The 21,950-nt window shown below is 51.1% G+C and overlaps 1 long non-coding RNA gene across 1 annotated transcript; it reads left to right on the top strand.

The window, feature by feature from the left end:
• Window positions 1-11,891: 11,891 nt before the first annotated feature.
• LOC147599717 (uncharacterized) lies at window positions 11,892-15,497 on the top strand. The gene is made up of 2 exons (XR_015259436.1): window positions 11,892-12,377; window positions 14,167-15,497. It is a non-coding gene; the product is annotated as an uncharacterized LOC147599717 (long non-coding RNA).
• The last annotated feature ends 6,453 nt before the right edge of the window (window positions 15,498-21,950 follow it).

Here is a 21,950-nt window from a genome sequence, read left to right as displayed (position 1 = left end):
TTGCTCCGCTGTGTGCATACAGACGCTATGTCTCGCTTCAAGCCCGTGCATTTTAGATCAACTTAATGCAGGCAGTGTGCAGCAAAGGAAGAAACTCACTCTGCAGCGTTTGGCTGAACATCACTTTTGTTTAGGACAGTCGTGGCTTGACAATTTATCCTCAGTATCTCTGACAGCTCCAGCCCATTGAAAAGCAGACAGGAGTGTTTCCGCTGCACTGCAAACATGAGGGCTCCCTGAAAGCTCTTGCAGCTCACCTTTCAGTTCTTGGCTTCTTTGGGGTTTCAGGGTTGAGGTTTTTTGTTTTTAAAGAAGTCTGAGGTACAGAGAAGTTTTACAGTGTATCTTCAATAAGTATATTCCCTTCTCATTCAGGAGACTTGTCTGTGGACTTCTGCTTTCACTTCTGCATACTGAAATGCTTCTGTCTCTCACGCAATTAGTACAAGGCGGCAATCTTTAAACGCTGCTGTTAATGGTCAGAAAGAGACTTGAGAGCTTGATTTTGGCAGAGTTTTGTGTTTTGTCCTCTTGTGGATCACACTTCAGATGAATGGGTTTTTCCTTTAGAACATAAATGTAGCTAAAAGACCCTGAAAAATGTTAGGCTAATGAAATGCAATACCTTGAATTTATGTCCACTTAGGATTCTTGTAGATGCTTGATTGTCTCCAGACAGGATGCTCAGTCTTTAGAAGGGACTGGGATGTACTTGGAGAGAATCAGTGCTATTTAGAAAACAGGGAGTGTACAGGTGCAGTTCCCAAAATCGCTATGTGATCATTTTACCAGAACATACGCTGGAAACTGAGCATTTATGTCCTGATGAAGTTTTTGGCAGAGCTGCAGCTGGTGGCCTTTGGTGTGGCTGTGGGTACCCTGGGTGCAGCCTGAGTCAGATGGTTCTTCCCCGGGTACTTTTGACCGCCAGATGTCACGCAAGGACCATCAGAGCAGCGTGTGCTGCTCCAGCTCCCTGCTCATGGATGGTGATCATCATCAAACCATGATGTCTTCTAGTTGCGTGTCGCCTGCCACGTTGGTTGTTGTCTTCTCGCACATTTCTCAGCAGAGTCTGCACCGCACTTGCAAAAAGAATGTGTATGTTAAACCAACCGCCCCTCCTCTCCCGCCATCAAATCCTCTGAAAATCCCTCTGTATCAAACATATAAGTGTTTGGCTCCAGCATGATTACTCTGGAGTCCCATCAGTTTTACAAATTGGCCGAAACATTTTTTTGGTAGGGAAGTCTTGCATACCAGAAGTCTTTAGTCTGATCAAACTGCTGCCCTACTGTAGATCATGGCTGTTATTTTTATAACTCTGCATTACCATGGCAAATGCTGGTGGCGGGGGGAGAAACCACATCAGTAGCAACTTCTGTCTGATTTGTGGTCGTGTGCTTATAACTTGACATGGTTTTGCAAATAACTAAACAAAACCAGGAATTCGTCTAGAGGGGAAAAAAAAAACCCAAAACTCAAAAAAACTGCTGCATCAAATCTCTTGTGTGGAGAGTCTGACTTGCTCACAATTTGGATCTTTTAGTGGAAAATGGTTCAGAACAAGAAGGGGAGCCGATTGCCCTCTGTTAGCCAGTTGGGGCTGTGCTGTTGCTGTCAGCCGCTGCCAAGTGCTGTGACAGCCTCTGGGCCGTGAATTTTTTTGAATTTTTATTTAATTGCTGGTGTCTGCTCAGGCTTTATCCTAAATTTAGTAACATTCAGTGCTGCTTTTTCTCTGTAATACCTTTATACATTCCCATATAATCTGATCTCTAATTTTAAAGCCATCTGTCATTTTTGAGCTGTATATTTTCCAGCTTTAAAAGGTCTTGTTGAAGGAAAATTTAAATTCAAGGCCTACTGAAAATGCATTTTTCTTTCAATTATTCATCAGTTAAAATGTCTTTGAACTTGTGCTGGTGTGGCTGGTGAGACCAGGGGAGCAGATGGTGGGATACCTGGGTAGTCCTTGCACCGACGCCATGGAGATGAATGTCTCAGCTTGGCTGCCGAGCCCCTCGGCCGCAGTGGGAGCTCAAAAATACTGCACATCGACACCCCACCCTGGGACCAACCTTCAGAGGTGTCCTCTGTCTGTCACATGCCATCCTGTTCACTAGGTGGCATTGCTTCCTAGTCTAAAAGCCTCTGAATACTTCATTAATTATGCTAATCCACGCGGTGGACGGAAAGTGAACTGCACTGCGATAACTTTGCCCTTGTGTCCTTTTTATTCCATCTACTGGGATTTCTTGGGCTGACAGACCTGCAGCGTCCTTATCCCAGTTGTTGAAGTTCTGGGTCTGGAGAAGGCTTTGGCTTAGAAAACTGCAGAGAGCCCGTTGGGAAAACACTGCGCACACTGACCTTGCTGTTGGTAGCCAGCTCCGTGTCCCCAGTCCATCAAAGTCATTGCCCTCCTCAAGTTATTGACCTGGTTTATCATCTTTACTAAAAACCATTACAATAACATACTTGCTGCCTGGAGTAGCCAGATCGGGGTTGGTGAAGTCTTGCCTGTCCTAGAGCAGGAGCCAAGCGTGTTGACGTGGGGATCCTTTCCAAAATCTGATCAGGGCAGCAGGAGAGCAAGGTGCTCTGGACAGCAGTGAGCTACTGCCCAGCATTTGGGTGCTTTGATGGAAACTTGTTCATTTGTTTCCCAGGTAGCCGTCTTATTTTATATTCTTCTGCCTTTCCTTCCTTCCTCCCTCCCTCCTCCTCCTCCTTTTAGCACTAATAATCAGATCAGTCAATTAAGGGCTGAAACATGGTGGATTTAAGATGCCTGTCTGTTGCCAATGGGAATTAATTGGAGCCTTTGGTGGGCTTTAAAATGAAGAGAGGCATTTTGGCTTTACAGACTCATTTTAGTACCAGGAATACTTGGTTTATCCATGGGACACATCAAGAAGGAAAGACAGCAAGGTCTCTCTAAGGTGTAGCTCTCACCTCCGTAGATGCCAGGCCCCGAGTGTGTGAAGTTGCAGGAACCTGCCAGGCTGAGAACTGCTGAACCCGCTGCAGGCGACAGATGCAAAGCGTGGCTGAGAACAGGGTGCTGCCCTCTGAGGAAGGCAGTGGTGCTGCTTCCCAGCCATCGTGTAAGTACCTTCCAGCCCTACATTTCAAGAGTACTTCTCAGCTTGCAATATTGATGCTCTCTTCCCTTTGCAAACCGTGGAGGTGTAACATCTGAGTTTCGACCTCCTGATGCAGCTCAGTTCTGAGCTGGCAGGACAGTTGTGTCTCACCTGGCACACCTAGCCACGCTGGGCTCAAGCGTACCCTTGCTCTGCTCGCATGAAAAGAGAAGACAAAGTAGTTTTTGAAGATGACTTTTCATGAACGAGCAAGATAAAAATAAAAGTAAATGGAAGATCCTGTTTCTCATATGCGTTTTATTAAAAACTACAGAGTTTTTCATTCTTGCTGTGTAGTATAATTGCTAAAACATGACTTGTAACCAAATATAGCTGCTTGCATTAAATATGGCACTAATTCTTACTAGGGAGGATGATATGCTAAAGGAATGCTCATTTAAACAATTGCATCGTTCAATTTTTGTATTCAAAACCGTAGCTTTTTCACTTCTTAAAAACTGAACGTAACCTTTAGATGTTTTTTAACTGTGAAGGCTGCAAGTTGGTTGCTGTTGTGCCATACATGGCACAGTTCCCGAGACCTCCTCGTTTCTCTCTTGCCCTCAGCTGGAGGTTTAAACATTCACTGGCTGGAGCTTGGGGTTGACTGGAGAGCTGGTGTGTTGTGGCAGTCCTAGAGTGCAGGAAAATGCCTCTTCAAACCCCGCCTGTGAGGTTTCCCAGGGACTTCAAGAGCCAGTCGTATTTCCACGTCTTTCATTCCTAAGGACCCCTCTTGTGAAAGCTAGGTATAAGCTGTTTCAGAGACGTGTCTAAAAATCAACAGTCTGTGAAACGAGTAAACAAGTTCCCTCTGATTGGAGATGAACGTCTCCAAAAGCCTGTGAATGGCTCTGGGGGGAACCATCAAAACCATCCTCGGCCTCACCTCCGTGCCAGAGTTTTCTTCTGGGGTGAAAGAACAATTGCATTTAATTTGAAATGCTCTGAGGAAATGATAACTCTTATTAGAGTTAAAATTAAAATTAGAAATTCTGAGAGTCAGTGGAAAGGCTTGTGTAGTTTCAACCTTTACTAAACAAAAGCATTGAGTTTGGTTAGGTGTCTCCAAAGCCACGCTTCTGAAAGCTCATTCAACAAAATGCTTAAAGATTTTATTTCTGTCCCAAAGGTGAAAGAAAACAACTTCAAAATGTCAGAAATGCTGTTGCCTGATGAGCTCTGTTTTTTGTAAGGTCAAGAAAAAATGATGGATGCTCGAACAAGTGTTTGTGCTGTTACCTTTTAAAATATATGGGATGCTCAAGTTCATAAATGTAGCGCGTGCCTTTCAGAAGCTAAAAAATAGCAGTGGAAAGCAGGAGTCCTTGGTCTGTTCCTCCTTGTTTCTTCTGAAATCGATTTTTATTCTAAGTTCTTCTGGTGTAAATAATTTTAATGAAAAGGAGAAAATTGCTAGGTGGAGTTTATCATCTGGAATATATAGGCTGAGATGGTTTCTTGAAATACAGAAGACAGGTGAGCAGAGCTCTGAGTGCCCTGGAGAAACAGTACACAACACTTTGAAAAGGAAATTTTTTTAAAAACTCGGTTGTCATCCTGCAAGTAGGCTGACCTGGTGCCACTCCAAGTGAGGGGGTTGCGGCCGTGTGGTTCAGGCATTGCACAGCCGGCTTGTGCACGACTGTTTGTAGCTGAACCGCAGGAAGGCGAGGAGGGGGGCGGCTGCAGCTGCGCAGTGGTGGGAGATGCTGCGGGGGCCGGACCCCTTTCTAGCAGCCCTCTGAGCAGGGGACCAAGAATGGGTGAGGAAGCTCAATCCTCCCTACTTCCTTTTCTCAAACTGGCGATCCCAAGAGATGGGGCAAGCACATGTTTGTGGAGGGGAGGGGGAATAAGGGGACTTGAGCAAGGTCATGATCCATCCCATGGCGACGTCCAAATATTATAGGTCCAGCTCAATAGAGTATTTGCTTTTGGCCATAAATTAAGCAGATTCCTTGCTTGGGTCAGCTCACTTCTTCAAAGGAATTTCTTCTATAAAGCATCTTTCTAATGGGATTGTGTGAAATTGTGCTTTTGGTGATTTCGGGGCGATACGTCCAAACTCCTGCCCTAACCACCAGGGACCAAGTTAGTTGCCAGACGTGGTGTCTCTGGGAGAAAGGGTTCTAGGGAAAGCGAGGATGCTGAGCCTGTAATGTTATTACTGTTGCCAGTCCTTCTGGGCAGGGGGTTCGATCCTTTCCCAGCCCCAGGATGGGGAAATTACAGGCAGCTTTTCTTCTCTGAACTAATAACTCAAGAGCACCTGATGGTATCAGCTGCTGGCAAGACTGGAGCTGCTGTGAGTCTGGACAGAGGTGTGAACGTCCAGCTTTGGTCCAACTCCTCCCTCAGTGACAGTGGGAACTTGAGTGCGTGTCCTGTGAGGATCAGGCTGCTCCTGTCTCCTCTACACCTTCTCTCTTGTACTCACACTTGCTCTGTGCTCCTCTTTTCTCCCTTCTCCCTTCTCTGCACTTCTGATGGACATGTATAGGTTTGAAGGAAAACCAAAGAGAAGTAGAAACACTGGAGTTAGGTAGGGACCTAACCCGCCTCCTGCCAGGAGAGGGTTGCATGCAGCAATGCATGTGTCTGCAGAGCTTTGTGCTGTCAAAATGCTCTGTGCTTTTGCTCTTTACTGCTGGGGCATCCTCTGAGGTGGTGGTTCAAAATGTGGATTGCATGTCTCTTGTCCAGCTCCTCCTCACCTTCATCGTGGTCCCATAGAGCATCCTCACCCTCCTGCTCCTCCATGTCCAGCCTTGAATTCCCAGTCACTTGAATTACCCTGCTCCGGTCCTCTCCCCAGTCACCTCAGTGTGGTTTTGGTACGCTGCCGCCCAGGACTGCGGCAATGAGCCTGTCCTCGGTCACGGTTCTGGCTGTGGCTCTGCCAGCAGCATGGCAGTGACCATCCCCGAGGCCTCACGGCAGCGAAAAGGAACCTCTCTGCTGACTCCAGCAGGCGTTACAGGGGGTCCATAATGCTTTGCAGACCAATTTTCTCTCTGTTATTGTTTTAAACTCCCTGTTAGCCATTCCTGCTTCCCAGGTTTCCTCGTGTTTCAAATTATTTTCCCCAGAGGCATCGACAGCATTTTTCCAAATTGAATCTCATTTATTTTCTACCCAGGTTTCCAATCTCTCTGGGGCCCTTTGTATTATTTCTCAGTCCGCAGTGCCGTGTACAATATATCCTAATTTAGTATCGTCTGTGAATTATATTACCATGCCCTTTAGTTCCTCTTCTATTTAATGAAGATATTTCCAAGAAAAAAAAAAATCTAAACTACTTTTTATTAAAATAAGAAGGTAGAGTCTTAAAAACTCCTTTGTGGGTTTCCAATATGAATTCTAAATCTTTTTCAAAGAAATCTTCAGCATTTTAAAGAGAAATTAAAACCTTCAAAATATCACAGTTGGTAGGTGTAAAAGTTAATCAGTTTTCAATTAGCTCAGACCTCTGTCCCTGTATAGCGAGCTCTGCACAGTGCAGTCTCCGAGGGTGATGGAGACACCATCTATGTACTTGCAGCAGATTTTTTTTTTTTTTCAAACCAGCACCAAACATATGTTTGAATTTCTCAATAAATTTGTTCGCTTTCCCTTCCTGACCTTTTCTGGTTTGCTCTCCGTGGCTGTTCTAGCAAACATGTAGACTGGCAGGAATGATGCTGAAGCAGCATATTTTAATGCAAACTGCACAAGCTTATTCATAGGAAGTGATTTTCAAATTCATAATCATGAATATTTGCACTGTAAGGTTGATTCTGTTGTGAGCTTTTTATTTATAAGCTAAGAAGCACTGCTTGTTGGTGCCAGGCTGGGAGAGCATCATGCCTCCGTGACGGGGAACGAGCCGTGCTGTGGGAGCTGTGTCGTATCAAAACAGTTCAGATTTCTGACTGTGAATAGGGAAATAGCACTGACAGCAGGCAATTTGCTGGAGATACGTATCCTGAAATATTTGCTGCATAATTTCTAGCAATGAGCAATTTCATGGAGACTATGATCTGCTTGTGAAGAGAAATAAGGTGCAAATTGGATGAATAAATTGTTCTCTGCAAATGGTGTGCTGGCTCTGGAGGACTTCTCTCCTCTTTGAGAAGTGCTGCAGCTCGCTGGTATCTTCAGTCCTGCGTGTGTTGGCAGTTTGACCCCATGCGCAAACTGATGCTGGGGAGAGGCGTCTCCAACACCCCGTACTTTGGCACACGCTGACTGTACCAACCCCCAGCAGTCTGGCTCTGGCAGCGTGCTCCCCCGGGACCTACACCCCTCAGGTGGAGGCAGCCGCGCTGAGCAGGGCTGCGGGTGGTGGCAGCAGTCGATCGGGGGGTTGCCGACTGCTGGGAAAATTCCTGCTCTGTTTTATCCCTGAGAACATGTGAGCTACAGGGATATTTGTGAATCGGGATGGGTAGTGCTGCGCGTCTTCCCCACGCTGGGGAGCAAGGAGGGCTGCAGTTGGAGTGGCTTGGCTAACAAGCTTCACTGCCTGCATTCCTCTGTCGGCTTTAGGTTGGTATTGCTTTGTTTCGGCGTTACAAAATGAGCCTTATTCTCTGCAGATGTAGAGGCTTCCCCAGGGATGAGGAATCCTCTGGCTCCTGGGGCTGTGCCACTGACATCCTGGCCACCTCCGACGGCTGGGTCGCATATGCTCCGGGTGGAGCCGCCGGCTGCAGCTACGCTGGTGTGCAGCAGCTGTAGGAAATTAGGGGAGCCTTGGGGCTATTCTGGGAAACACCAAGGGAGATTCCCGAGATTTCCAGAGCAGGAAACTGGCTCAGAGCTGCCTGCCTCCACACCAGGCACACCAGGCTGATGTGGAGCTGGGCACGGAGCCCTGCGAAGAGAAGGATCCCGCTGACAAAACAACGGGATCCTGCAGAAGCGATGCAGAATTGGGGGCCGCCGGGACGAGCGATGGTGAGTCTGGCCCTGGTGCTTGTGAACTGCACTGGAGGCTCCAGCTAGGATGGCTGGGATGTCCCTCACACGGCACACAGCTGGGTGTGCGGGGTCCTCTGGCTGATTTGGGATGGGGTGTAGGATGTCGCCTGCCTGTCCCCTCGGTCAGAGAACATGTAACTGCTGCATTGCCTTGGAGGGTTTCAAAGGCAGTAACGAAAAAACCTTGCCCTCTTCAGCATTACTTTGTGGAAACTTTAGCCCTCGGGACTTTTCCATCTCTGTTTCTGACTCTTGCCTGCAGAGAGGTGCCTGGCTTCAGAAAGTACTTGCTACCCACTCATCTTGCGAACAGGGGTATGGTTCTCTTTAATTTCACCTGAGCAGATGACAGCCCGATTGCTCATCCCCCACGCTAATCCCATGGAGCGAAACCCTTCCAGGAGGAGGGTCTAGAAGCCACGTAATATGAAGTTTGCACTGTGACTCATGCATGAGCACAGACAGGTGTGGGAAACGCTGGGTCCAGCTATCTCCTTGGTAGCTTCAGGTCTGATGAATCTGCGCTTCATTCCTTATACCTGAAGGCTGGGTCCACTGAAACCCCCTTTCCTTTAAGCCGTGGTCATGATGGGAGGCTCCAGCCTGGTGGGAGGCATTGAGTTACTTAAGAAAGTGTTTAGAGAGTGGCATGTCCCTGGGGACAGCGGTGGCTTTATCCCAGGGGACAGACCCAGACCTGTCCTCCCCCTCCCACTCCATGGGCCAAATATCAAGTTCTCTGACAGAGCGTCCTTCCTCCCCTTTATCAATAATTTAAATCATTTTAATAATGTCCCCTTGCACGGATAGGATTACGATTAGAAAATGTCAGAGCCTTGTTGTCATCTAATTAGAGTCACATTTCAGCAGAATAGAAAGGAAAATCTTCAAGCGCTGCCTTGTGCAGTTAAATGAGAAGAAAGTGATGATTTAAACCAGCTGCGGGCCGAGCCCCGGCTGCAGCCCTGCCTGAGACGCGGGCATGGCGCAGGACAAGGCGATGGTCCCCGCTTGGAGCCTTCCGAAGCAATCAGTGCAAACTGCTCCCAGATCACTTTTGCAAAGCAAAAAACTCCGGCGCGGTCCAGTAAAAACAATCAGGCTGTCAGGTTTGCCGTCTAACAGCTGAGGGGGTCAGAGCAGCAACACAACACAAACCAAAATAAACACCACCTCGCTCTGCCAAAAAGCCTTTATCACTCTTCTGGGAGAGAGGGAGGCACTTTCAGATGGCTTTAACTTTTAACTTCCATTTTTTTTGTTTGTTTTTGTATACTTAAATGTGAGCGGAGAGCTAGGATCTCTTCCCGCCCTTCTCCTAATGCCATTATGGCAGGCAGAGGTACGTGGGGTTTTGTCCGCTCAGGAGAGCTTCTTTGTTTGCCTTTTTGGAGGAGGAGGTTGGAAAGGCAGCGGTGAGAGTGAGTGTGCATGACCCCTTAACCCCTTGGGAGCTGCCTGGGGGTTTGCTTTGGCTTGGCTTGTCCTCCAGCCTTTGCAGCACATCCCAGAGCATCCCGTCTGGGGAGGAGAGTGCGTGGCGGTGGTGAAGGCCAGGGCTCTGCCGCGACACCGGAGCGCCGGTGTCTGTGTGGAATTGACGGTGGCCCGGTGCCTGGTGGAGGGGAGTCTTGGCTCCTCCAGGCTTAATGACCCCGAGCTCTGCAGGAAAGCATGAGCGATATTGAAAATGTTATTCTGTGTACAAATAAGGTGTCACAAGCACCACGGCCACTTCGCAGCTCAGCCAGCCGCAGAACGGATGGCGCATGCGCAAGCCCCTTGGTCCCTTCATGCAGAGCCCCCTTTGGTAGCCGCCCCGCTGGGATGCTGCCTGCCAGCCTGCCCGAGGAGGCGACGTCTGGCAGCAAAGCAGAGTGGTCGGCGAGGAGCTGTAAAACCCGAACCTGGTGCAGCTGTGAGCCTGAGCCCTGGCACGGGCACCGGGAGCCGGGAGTCACGGTCCTGCTGTCATCCCTGTGCTTGGCCAGATCATGAGGTGAGGAGAGAAAGATGGAGCATTTCCCTCAAAAGCAGTGCCTGATCGTGCCTCACGCCACTCCTTAGGGATACACTCGAGGCACGAGCTTAAAAGCAGCGGCGTTGTTGTGCATTGCGGTGGGAAAGCAGCCCCTCGGTTTCCCCATGGGTTTAGCAACCTGGTTGCCTCTAAGGGTCTGGGTTAAGCACCCTCCCCAGGGACGCAACGTCTCCCCGTTGTGATTCTTGCCCTTGGGAGCCCATGGAAGGAGCAGGAGGACTATGGCCACCTGCTTGTGCAGTGCTTGCCTGGGGCTCACCAGCATTACGCCAGCGTTTCGTGCCAGAAACACCTGCCGTGCGGAGGGATCTGGACCCCAGCGCCAACCAGCCCCATGTAATAAATAACAGTAAAAAATAGTTATTGCTTAAAAAGCACTTTACGTCCTCAGGATGCTGAAAATCCCGGACTGCTTAATCACAAGCTGCTTTCTGGATGTTTACAGCGAACTGAAATTTTTTGTCTTGGAGGAGAACGTATTTTGTGATGCCAAGAGCTACAGGCGGCTGGGCCAGCGGCTCTGCCGGGGAGCAGGATGGGGCCACATCGGACGCAATTACGGCTCGGGTGTCACACCGGTACGTCAGGGGGTCTCAGCCCATGCCCGGGGGCTGTTTCTGAGCCCACACCCGGCTCTGCCTTCCCTGCACCACCGTTTTCAAAACTCCTGACATTTTGGGACTTGCTATATTTAAACAGGCGGAGAGTTCAGCCATGGCCGGGAACCGGCCTCTGACAGTGACGGCTATCGAGAGTGGCAGTGGGCTGCCACCACCCCCGCCACGCCGGGGGCCAGCCCTGGCATTTCTGCCATGCAGAGCTCCCCTCTTCCCAATTAGGGATGCCGCTAATTTTAAATGAGCGGCCGCCACCAAGTAGGAGTACTTTAAAATATCATCCAGCCAAAGTGTCTTTGGTGAGAGCCGAGGGTCGAGCGGGAAGTGAATCCAAGTCTCCAGTCCCTGACGTTTTGGGCAGGGAGAGCTGGAACGGGCAGAATTGGGAGAGGAGGATTTTCTTTGGATCAGTGTTTTCCAGAGCTTGGGGAGAGAGAGGGAGATTTCTTTAATCGAAATGAAAACCATCTCCAATTTCATTTTAATGCATGCTAAAACAGTTCATTCGACCCGATGCAAAGTGTTGCATTTCCTTTTGCGTTTTAATTAATTCTGTGATCCTTTAATTAGGCTAATTTCAAAGAAAAAAATGTTTCTCTCAAAACTGGAAGTCAAAACATTTTGAAGATCATCTCTGCCTCTGAAATGCTGCTTAAAAGCATTAGACATTCTGCTCTCTTTCTAGAAACCCGGGTTATTCCTGCCTTTTTGGGGTTTCCAAATGCCTTGGGAGTTAAACCTCAGGAGGGCTTTAAAAAAGGGCCCTTGTTCCTCAAAAAGTGAGCACTGCAGCCTGTGATCCTGGGATGAAAGGGAAGAGGGTCTCATCTCTTTCCTACTCCTGAAAATACTCACGGGGAGGTGTAGAGGGAGCCGGAGCCCATTGCTCGATGAGCCCCCCCCTGATTTTAATCAGTTGGGGAAACTCCAGCGATGGCAAAATCTCACACTGCCCAAGTTGTTACTCAGTGAAAGGACATAGCACGGAACCCCAGATGGAACCTTTTGGGATATTTCCTGATGAAGAGGCTTTCCCCCCTGTATTGCTTAGCTGCTGCAGTGGGCAGGAGTTTGGGGATGAGTCTGCATGGAGAGCCGTGGGCTGAGCGTCTGCCAGCTCCAGCTTCAAGCCCCATTGGCACTGCAAGTATCCAAGATCATCTGACAGCTTCTCAGATCTTAGTTTTGCTTTAATGTGTCGCCTTTTTCTGTCAATTAACAAAATAGAATCACAGACTTTAAAATACATATATGTTTACATAGTGTTACGGCCAGTAAATTTCACTCTGAGGTCCCATGGGTTTCCCAGGACTGTCTGGGCACACCTCAGCGCGATGCATTTCTACGGGTAGAGGAAAAAAGAATTACTTAGAGAAAAGTGTTAAAAATCTGAATGGACTGCTGTAGCTGCACCACGGGATTGAAGGACAGATGCTCGGCTGCTGCTCTCCTGCTGTCCCTCGGCACATGAGAATCACCAATGCCAGTGTGAAGGGGACCTTCAGACCATGCTGAGCCTTAATTGAGGAAGCTGCCCATCTGCTGGGGACCAGTAGAGCTCAGGCACAGCAGGACTTCACCAGAAGAGCCCCCTGCCCTGTACAGGTAAGTCTGTGTTTGTCACCCCTGGGGTACTGCTCCCTGCTTGGTGCTCTGCCGAGGCAGCTCCAGCCCCCTCGAGGTGTTCCTGAGGCTTGTGGTCGGTCTCATCTTCTTGGGCTCCAGGACCAGTGGCATCCGCCTGCCTGATGCCCAGGTAGGGAGAATGGGCTCACACAGGTGCAGCCAGATACAACCTCCAACTCCACCATACCCACAGCTCCCACTTAAAACACTGCAGGTGATGGGAGGAAGGTGCTGTCCTGGGGTGGAAGGACACTTGGTTGACGCTGAACCCATGTGATGAAGGGAGATTTCAGGAAGCTAGAAAATTATCTGGGAATTTGGCAGCACCTTCACACATGGTGGAGGTTATCATAGGGCTGACAAGGCAGGCTACTGCTTTTTCTAGATCCCTTGCTGGTGTTGCATGTATATGAAGTCCAGTTTATAACTGGATTGCCGGGTATCGATCCAACTTTGTGTTGGGCAAAAAAGTCTCGTTGGGACACTCAGAAAGCGAGCAATAGAGCAGCTGACCGCTGTTGTATGTGTTTTTTTGTACGTGATGTGGAAAGGAGAACAGGTACCAGAGACACCAGCTGCTTTGGGGAAGTTTTGTGGTTTGTTAGCAGGCAGTGACTGTACGCCGTATGTCTGCAGCGTGGCAGGGGCATGTGAATGAGCACCAGCCCTCTGCGCGCACAGAGCAGCGTTTCACCAAACGCGTGCCCCCAGATTGACCCAGCTGGTGGGAGCATGTTTCCCCGTACCACGGACCTGCTCCCAGCCAGCCCCCGCGGGCTTTTCTCCGTGTTCGTAAGCCTGGATGTATTTTCTCCACTCAGATGATTAAAAGTCAGTGCTCAGAGGCTCGCAGAACAAAACACTTTCCTGGAGATGGCATTTGCATTTGAAAGGCAGGGTGGCTGTTCCAGGGACTTCGCTTCTCCGCAAACTTCTTCTGTAGAGTCTCCTGGCTCCGTTCTCACAGTGCTTAATTCGGGGCTCCATGCTCTGATCCCAGCAACCTGCACCTGGCTTGGAGCCAGCCGTAATTGTCCCGTCTTGGGGTGGCTCGGAGAGCCGTCTAGCTCCGGCACAAATTACAGTGCTCGCAGGACGGCTGTAATTTCTGCCCTGCTGCCCCCGGTTCCTGGGAACTCTCCTGGCAATCAGCGGATGATGTGACTCATGCTCAAGGAAGCCAGATCCACTCCAGCCCAGCCTGGTATGTTGATTAGTCAGAGGCTGGCATGAGAGCCGAGAGGTGCCTGCCTGCATGCCAGGCCCCGCGCGTTGTTCCCCCGGCTGCACCGGGCTCTCACTCACTGCTGTAGCTTTGGGGAGCAGGTAAGCGTAGTGTGCTGGGGTGCACACTTGCACCCCGCCTTCCATGCGATGGGCGAGGACCGGCTTCCCCAACCAGAGCAGGATGCTCTCCCCACGGGACCGGGCCTGGTCCCCATGGGGCAGGTTTGGTGGTGCACGCAGGGCTTCGGTGGCACGGTTTTATAACCCCCTCTGGATTCATCGCGCATGAATTTTATGGCTGGAAGTTGGGCTTTGTTTGCTCAGAAACCTGGGCAGCTTTGCTGGAGTGTGGCTTGGGTCCCCAGATGTGTGGGGGAGCTGGGAAATGGCGTACGCTCACACCTGTATGTGTGTGCGCAAGCTGGGACGTGCTCAAAAATGTGTGCTTTTATCGGCGGCGCCTATTTCTGGAAATGCCTGGTTAATTTATCAACTGAGAAGCTCCATCTCACTAAAAGTCTCATTTCCATATTCTTTCCAGATGGTCAAGATGCCACAGAGACAGATTCTAAGTAAATAACTTGCTTCTTCGCACGACCTACCGTCAGCCTCCCAGGCAGCCGCCCCAGATGGCAGGAGAGTCCGAGACGGCACCTGGGTTGTGAAAGGCAGCGCCGAGCTGCATGAATGATAGAAATGGCGCGGCTGCGGCCCGGTGGAAAAAAAACCTCTCAGCTTGCAGCTCCGGATCCGGGCTGAAGGGCGAGGGGCTGCTGGAAGGTGGCGATGCCCCTTCCCCGCGCACGGGCCGTGCAGAGCTCCCATCCCGCACGGGATGTCTAATGCTTTTCCTCTGCCGCCTGATCGCCAGCTAAAACCAAAAGGTTAAAAGCGTTTAATTATGCCGATGCTTTCCCACCGGATTAAACAAGAGGATAAATAGACTACAGCGTGTTCTTTTGGACGGGATTTTGTTTTTTAAACAAGGCGAGAGAGGCAGGAGGCTGCGGCTCCATGGCAGCTGTCACGCGTTCCGCGTTTGATGGTGTCAGCGGTGTCTGCGAGGAGGTGTTTCGCTTGCCGCTGTCAGCGTTTTCCGGGGGAGGCTGCATTCATTGATACAGTCTGTTTGCTGTCCACATATTCACAGTTCATGTGCTACATTTTACATAAGGTAAACTTAGCAAGGGGAAAACTAATTCTGCAATTCTTCAAAGCTAATGCACGGTAAATATATTCTGACACTGACAGGTATTTCTTATTAAATAGCTCTGAACTGCAGCACTAGGTTTTGCTTAAGTGGCATTATTCTCCCCGAGCAAAGACAGTTCATTTATTAGTCATTCTGAAAACCAAATAACAAATATTATTCTCTAAGCAAACTAAACAAACCATTTAAAAGGAGCCTGTCTAAAATGATTAAAGTACAGTGTCTGAAAAGCAGCTGACATTTTAGTGCCAAAATACCATATGGAGACTCAAGTGCTTTATTAACATCCTTTGACCTAAGCTGCAAAATTCCCGACAGCTCCGAGCGCGGCGGAGCCGCCTTCCTGCATGCAAGGGAGAGCGCGGAGGCAAATCTTTCTGCCGGTTCTTAAGATGTCATTTTGGCACGGTGAAGAGCGAGGTGCAATAATTGAGGGGCTGGATGCGAGCAGGTTTTTTCGATTTGTGCCAGAGATATGCTGTAAAATAATCCAGCGAAGCTTTCCATTTACGCCATAAAAAATAAATATATAGTGTTTGTCTTGCCTTCATACAGCTCTCTCTTTTTCTCTTAACTAAATATTTCCTTTCTTCTGAGCATCAGACATTATTTCTCGCTTTCAGGCATGCAAAATAAAGGAGTGCTGCACTTATATATATTTATTTATGGTCTACGTGGAGCTGCGTTTGTGTATCCCTGGCTCTGCTCTGAAGATTTCCTTCACGAGCAGGAAAACGATTTTGTACGGCAGGTCACACAGAATAACTGATACCGCTGTTTACCGATCTCCGCTCCGTGGAGAAGCTGATTAAGCCGCAGTGGGGTAAGAAGAGGGCTGCTCATCCACAGCAGGGTGACCGAGATTTGGGTAAGCGCTTGCGCGGACGCTGCACCAGGCGCCGATGGGAAAGGCCCTGGTGAGGACCAAGGCATCACTGGATGCCAGGAGGAGCCGCTCGCTCAAAGAGCCACCCAAGCGACCCGTTATAAATCGGTTGGTCAATTGTTCTCAGCCCGTTCTATGCAGCAAATACTTGAGATCTGACCTAGTTTCTTTTTTACTTTTCAAACAAATGTTTTCATTATTCACAAGAATTCATCAGATAGCGAGAGCAAGTAAGCCTTAGCCCAAGGTTCATTCACGAAATATCTCCTGCGAGCGGGTCCTTGCTGGCTCGGAAGCAGGGCAGCTTGAGTTGGCAATGATGAAAATAATATAGAAGTTATGTGAGGACTTTAATAAAAAAACAGCAGATACTGAGCTGATGTGTGTTATTAACTCGCTTCCCTGGGATTAGGTAGGTCTGGGTAAATGAGGAGGCACTGGTCCAGGTTTGCTTTCTTTCAGTGTTGTCCCAGTGACAGAAGATTACGCGCCGTTGGGGATTAGCCTGATGACATTACATCGCTGGGGTAACGATGTACATGCTGATGTCATTCACGACACGCGGTCGGGTCCAGAGTTTCTGGCTTGAGCAAACCTTTCTTCCCCGTGAGCATCGAGCTGAGCGGCGCGTTCCCCGGCCCGTGGTCCATCGGTGCTCTCCTCTCCCTGGCAGGGAGTGGGTGATCCCTGCGGTCGTTCCCTCCTTGCAGGCAAGAGTGCACCGATGGTGTTTTCGTAGCTGGCACCAGCAAATGCTGGAAGATACCAGGAGCGCCCAAAGTTCTGCTCTGGACCAATGAAATAGTTCAATGTGATGCTTCAAATCGCTCCTCTTTGGAGAGGAGCAGAGAGAGGGCCAGAAAGGCGCGTTGGCCGTAGCGTTGATGTTGCGTAGTCGTTGCCGAGTGATGACGCGAACAGTGAATGTGTTTTATACTTTCAAAGGCACTACTGCCGCTCACGTGCTTTAGGGAAAATGAAAGCTGATACGTTCCTGCAGCTCAGTAAGGGGGTGCAAGGCAACTGTGTGATACCTGGGGGTGTAACTGGGGCCTGGGGAAAATGCAGCAGAACACGCTGTGGGAAGCAGCTTGTGTCCCTGGTCTCGCTGCCGCCTTTCCGCGTGGGGCTGAGCCCCTGCAGCCGATTTCCCTTCCCATGACCAAGCGGCTGGCTGCAGGAGGAGCGACGGCCCATGCTGGCAACGGGCGTTGGAACGGCCGCCGCACCCGTTGCACTGTGAAGGAACAACTTCGTTAATTTGACATCGGGAGCAAATGTTGCTAATGAGGAGCCCAGGCTGTGGTAACCATGGCAATTTATGTTCCTGAAAATGCGAAACAAAGTTGGGGAAGGGGCCAATCCTGCTACCCTCTCTGCTCCTACACAGTTTGCAATGCCAGGATTGCCAGAGATCCAGCAGCAGTGAGGAGTGCGGAAAGCTGGTGAGCAGGAGCAGCTCGGGGGGCTCACCCCCCTCCTCATCCCACTCCCGAAACGTTGCCCTCCAGCAGGCTGGGCCCCCTTCAACCTAGCGCAGGGCAGAGGCTTTGGCCAGTGCCGACATTGCTTTGGCCATGAATCCCCAGACGGGGAAAGGCAGCGTGCCGGCTGCGGCACCGCCGGCTTGTGCTGCGCGAACGCCCCTGCCAAGCGGCAATTCACTGTTTGCTCCTCAAACTGTGTCTCTAGGGCCAGCTGGGTTCCCTATAAATTTTTATGGAAAATATAAAATGACATCTGGAAGCTTATGGCAGATAGGCTCTCATTCCTCCTGTAAGCAGGGAAGAGCATTCCTCTCTCTTAATTTTTCACAAATGTTGTTGTCAAGCTCAATGGAGAGAAAAAAAAAAAACTGGTAATCGGGTATCCTGGCTGCTGGGAACTCTCCCCACTCCTGCTCCGGCTGCAGAGCCATCACTAGCTGTGCGTATTTTTGGAGAACAAACACAAACTCCAGCCTGTGCAGAAGCCATGGAGCCATTTGCAGCCCCCGGTGCAGATACAAGAGCTAAATTTTGATGCACTGAGCCTGGAGATAAGCCAGCGCTTGGGCCAAAAGCATCGTTTCCCAGAAGACCAGTCTCCATTTGATGAGCCAGTGCACCTGGGGGCTTCCCTGGGTGTCAGGGCGACCCACATGGGTACCCTCAGAGGAACCTCAAATCCAGGGTTCACCCATTCCCCCTGGGCAGCCAGGGAAAGCTGTGCTGCCAGTAGAGGAGGAGCGGGCATGGAGAAGCATTCCAGCAGATGAGGCCTTAGGGAAATGTGCCAGTAAGCAAACCTCTCTGCAGCAAGAAGGGGCTTCGCCTTAATTAAAGGCAGCAGAGCCGCTGGTGCGGAAACCTGACAGGGTGTGGGGGGATTATTTCAGCTGGGGAATGCGGCGAGATGCGACGGAGCTGTTGGGTCGGTCAGACATGTCTGTCCAAGGCAGCAGTGAGTGCTGGTCACGGCAGCGGGGAGCGCAGGCAGAGACTGGGGGTACACCCGAGGGAGCAAGGCTGTTAGACAACGGAGGGGAGACAAAAATGGGCAAATTGTAAAGTAGATGCTTTAGGATCAAAAAAAACCCCTAGGCTTTGACACAGAGGAGGATTCCGACCGCTTGCTCTCCTGCTGCTGCTGCTCTGTGCATTGCTGAGGAGATTTTTCCACAGCAGCGTGGGCACGGAGGGGTCTGCAGGAGATGTGCCCCCCTGCCTGCCTGAGGGCTCCCTCCCCAAAGAGCTCAGACCCTCCCCTTTCCCCAAAGACAGATCTGGCTGGCACGGAATTTGCTTTTTCCCTGCTTGCTCCAGCCCCTCCAGCAGCGCTGTTTGGTTTCCCTGCCTGCCGCCCCGTGGAGGATCGGGCCCGTGTTTCCCGTCTCCCTCCCCTCCCTGACCTCACTCGTGTTTATAAGCTTCAGGAGAATGACTCTGGTGGAACAGCTTAGTTTTTTAAAATTTTCTCCTTTTGGATGAAGTCAGGGTCTGGGAAGTCCTCGAGGACTGCCTCAAAGGGAGTGTTAGGTTTATGTGCAGAATGAGGCAAAAATTAATAATCTCATTGTACTCTCTTTGGAGCAAGAATTGTCCTCTCTCCGCTTGGCTCCCCTCCTTCCCCATGGCTGGGAAGAGAGGAGGAGCACCCTGCCACCACTGCCGTGTTTCCAGAGCCGGCGGGTGTTATTCCCTGTAAGCGTGGTGCATCCTCGGATCTGCAGGCGCCCCAGGATTTTTCAGGAACTGGTTCCAGTCAGTCACTGCAAGAGCTCCCAGGGCCCAGGAGTGGGTCTCGCTCCGCCTTGGAGCTGCCGTGGCCCCCATCTCGGCTTTCTCATTGCCAGTTTGTGCCTAAGGCCCCCCCACACCTCCCCTGAAAATCTAGGCACGGCCTCTTTGGCCGCAGGGCCCCTCTGATGGCTTCACAGGCAGGTCCCTCCTGCGATCGGCGGTGTTTGCTGCCCCGCAATACCATTGTTGTTCCTTTATGATTGCTGTAAGGGGGCATTTACCGACAAGTACCACCCTCTCCTGCGAGGAGCCGGCAGCCGCCCCAATTCCCAGTGCTGCCTGGGCACTTCTGGCCGTCGAGGCTGGGGTTCCCCCTCCCCGTGTGTGCGAGCGGGCTGCCCGCGCTGGGGAGAAACATCCCAGCCCGGCGTTGGGCTCCCGGATCTGCCCGAAAGCATTCGTCGTGCTCTTGCTGCCTGAGCACAGATTTTGGCGAGACGTTCGGCTTCGCTGTGACTCAGGGAGCTGACAGCTCTCAAGTACATCCCGAGGATGGATGAAAAGCGACAGCGCAGGTGGAGATTTCTGCAGCCAGACGGAGTCTCTGCGAAGACGATCTCAGAACCGTCTCGCTGTCTCAGTGGCCAGTGGACACTTGTCACGGCCACTTGACCTGCAGGCAGATGGTTGCTGTCTGTCCAACGCTCCGTCTTCTGGGGCTTGATAGGCACTTGTAAAACGCAGGCAGACGGCGAGCCCGCGCTGGAGGGAGGCGGCTGGATGCCGGCGTAAGGAAGTGCGGGGCGAGTTGCTGGGGAGCACGACATGTCTTTTATCAGGGGGCAACTTGGTAGCCCCCATGCACGGTGTGCAAGCCCAAGGTTGGCAGGGCAAGGGCAGAAGGGTTGGCAGAGCAGGATGGAGGAGCGGGAGCGTGTCACAGGGCTGATGTCATCTGCTTGTGATGTCACCGCTGTCTTCTTTGGCGGAACACTTCCAGTGATAGCAGGGCTTCTGCAGTCTGTCTGCCAGCCTGGCACTCGCGCTGTACGGCGTAATTAAGCAAATATATTAGTAATGTTCTTCCCTGACAGACAAATGCAGAGACAAAGCAGACGCTTACTTCAGAAGTACTGCAGGATGCTATTAGCGGGCACAAACTCACATCCCATTAGTGCCATTGCTGTTAGGCAACGCCGACTCATTTGCATTTTAAACGAAGCTCCCGGACCAGCTCCAGTCCAGGATGGGCTCCAGGAAAGCAGCAAGGCTGTGGCTGCGCACGGGGAGCCTTGCGGAGGGAGCCCCGGATACCCTGCCAACGAAAAGGGACCGAGCGTGGGCTCAGCTTTCGCGCCAGTTGCAAAGCCGCCCCCGCGGAGGTGACACGGGACAGGAACAAGAGCAGTGGAGGGGCTGGCAGCACTCACCTCTGCCAGGGTATCTCCCAGGGCGGTGATGTCGGTCCAAGCTGATGCTCCCACAGCCGTGCCCATCCTCACGTAGCCCACCAGTGACTTAAATGTGGCCCGTGGGGCGGCCCAATGGCGAAGGACCCCGCCGGCCCCATTTGCAGGGACAACTCCTGCGCTGCTGCATCACTTAGGAGGAGAACATGCGGCCCATCTCCACTGAAACAGCTCTGCAAGCCCTGAAACTGCCAGTTTCCCATCCCTGGCCTTACGTGATGGTCTTAACAAATTATGGCATAAATATGCCAGGCGAGGGAAGGCGGCTCTCGCAGAGAATTGCGGATGTGATAAAGCAGGGGATGTTTTTCTCATCAAGAGGGAGACCTATTCATTTGAGCGGACAGTGCTGCAGAAACAAGCCGTTCGGAGGCGTTGGGAGAGGAGGAGAGGTGCACGGCAGACAAAAACCCGAGGGCTAATTGTGTAAGGCTGGTGAGGAGATGCCTTGGTCCGAGCCACAAGTGTTCTGATGGGGAGGTTGCTTAGCTACAGCAGCGATGGCACCTCCGCCGCCCCAGGTAGGGGAGGGAAAGCCGAGCGTCAGCAGCCAGGAGGAAGAAGGGTCATTAAAGTGTTCCCTAAAGACGCTTAACTAGCAGTGGTGGGAGGAAATAAATACGGAGGAAAAGTTGGTCTGACTGCCAGGGAGGAAGCAAAGCTGTTAGGAAGATGGTTTGTTTGCTGCATGAAGCTGTCTCTTGTCACTAATTTTGACAGGAGACTTTTGCCTGGTGCGGTTTCTCCAGCTCTCAAGCATCCCCAGCTTTATCCTCTCTCTGCTGCTTTCTCATTTAATTCCTTCCCCTTGAAGGCGAAGGCTGGGGAGCCCTGGTGTGTGGCACTGCGAGCGGGGCCCAGCACAGCCCCGGCAGAGCCAGGAGAGCCGTTCGGTTGCCCGTGGACGGGAGCACACGTGACACCGCTTCACGTGCTCCTCAAGCTTCACAGAAAGAGCAGCCGGGTGGCTTTGCCACCTTCCCTCTGTCAACAAACATCACCCGAGCTGGCCTGGGCCTGAAGACTACGGTTCACAGTGACACAAAATCGTTAACGAAGCTTTGCCTGTGTCCTGCTCCTGTCCGGCGCTCGGCAGTGGGCAGGGAAAAAATCACGGTGAGCAGCACGGACAGCACCAGCCCTAAACAACACTTAGGAGGAGAATTATTTTAATGAATACATTTCCTTTCAATTGTATGCGAATAGCGAGATCCCATTAGAACAGGGAAGCAATTAGAGCTAATAAAGATGAACGTGCAGCGCTGGGTGCATGTGGAATAACAAACAGCGAACAAAGGATTCAGGAGAGAGCTGACTCTAATCCAAACAAATGAGCAGTGATGAAAGGGAAAGCGACTCGGGTCTCCTGCCGTGAGACACGCTTCCTCCCCGCCGGCTCCCTGCTTGCACTTTGCCTCGTTGTGGCGGGGAAAGTCGGGCTCCGGGCCGGACACGGAGGCAGCCGTCAATGGGACGGTCCCAGCCGAGCCAAGCCATGACGCTGGCCCAGCCCAGGAAGTGTTGGGAAGGCTCCCCGCT

This window comes from Chlamydotis macqueenii, chromosome 9, assembly GCF_036417535.1.
Source record: "Chlamydotis macqueenii isolate bChlMac1 chromosome 9, bChlMac1.mat, whole genome shotgun sequence".
In the NCBI taxonomy this organism is placed as follows: domain Eukaryota; kingdom Metazoa; phylum Chordata; class Aves; order Otidiformes; family Otididae; genus Chlamydotis; species Chlamydotis macqueenii.
Note: the sequence above shows the minus strand (reverse complement) of the source record. Positions and strands in the feature narration are given on the sequence as shown.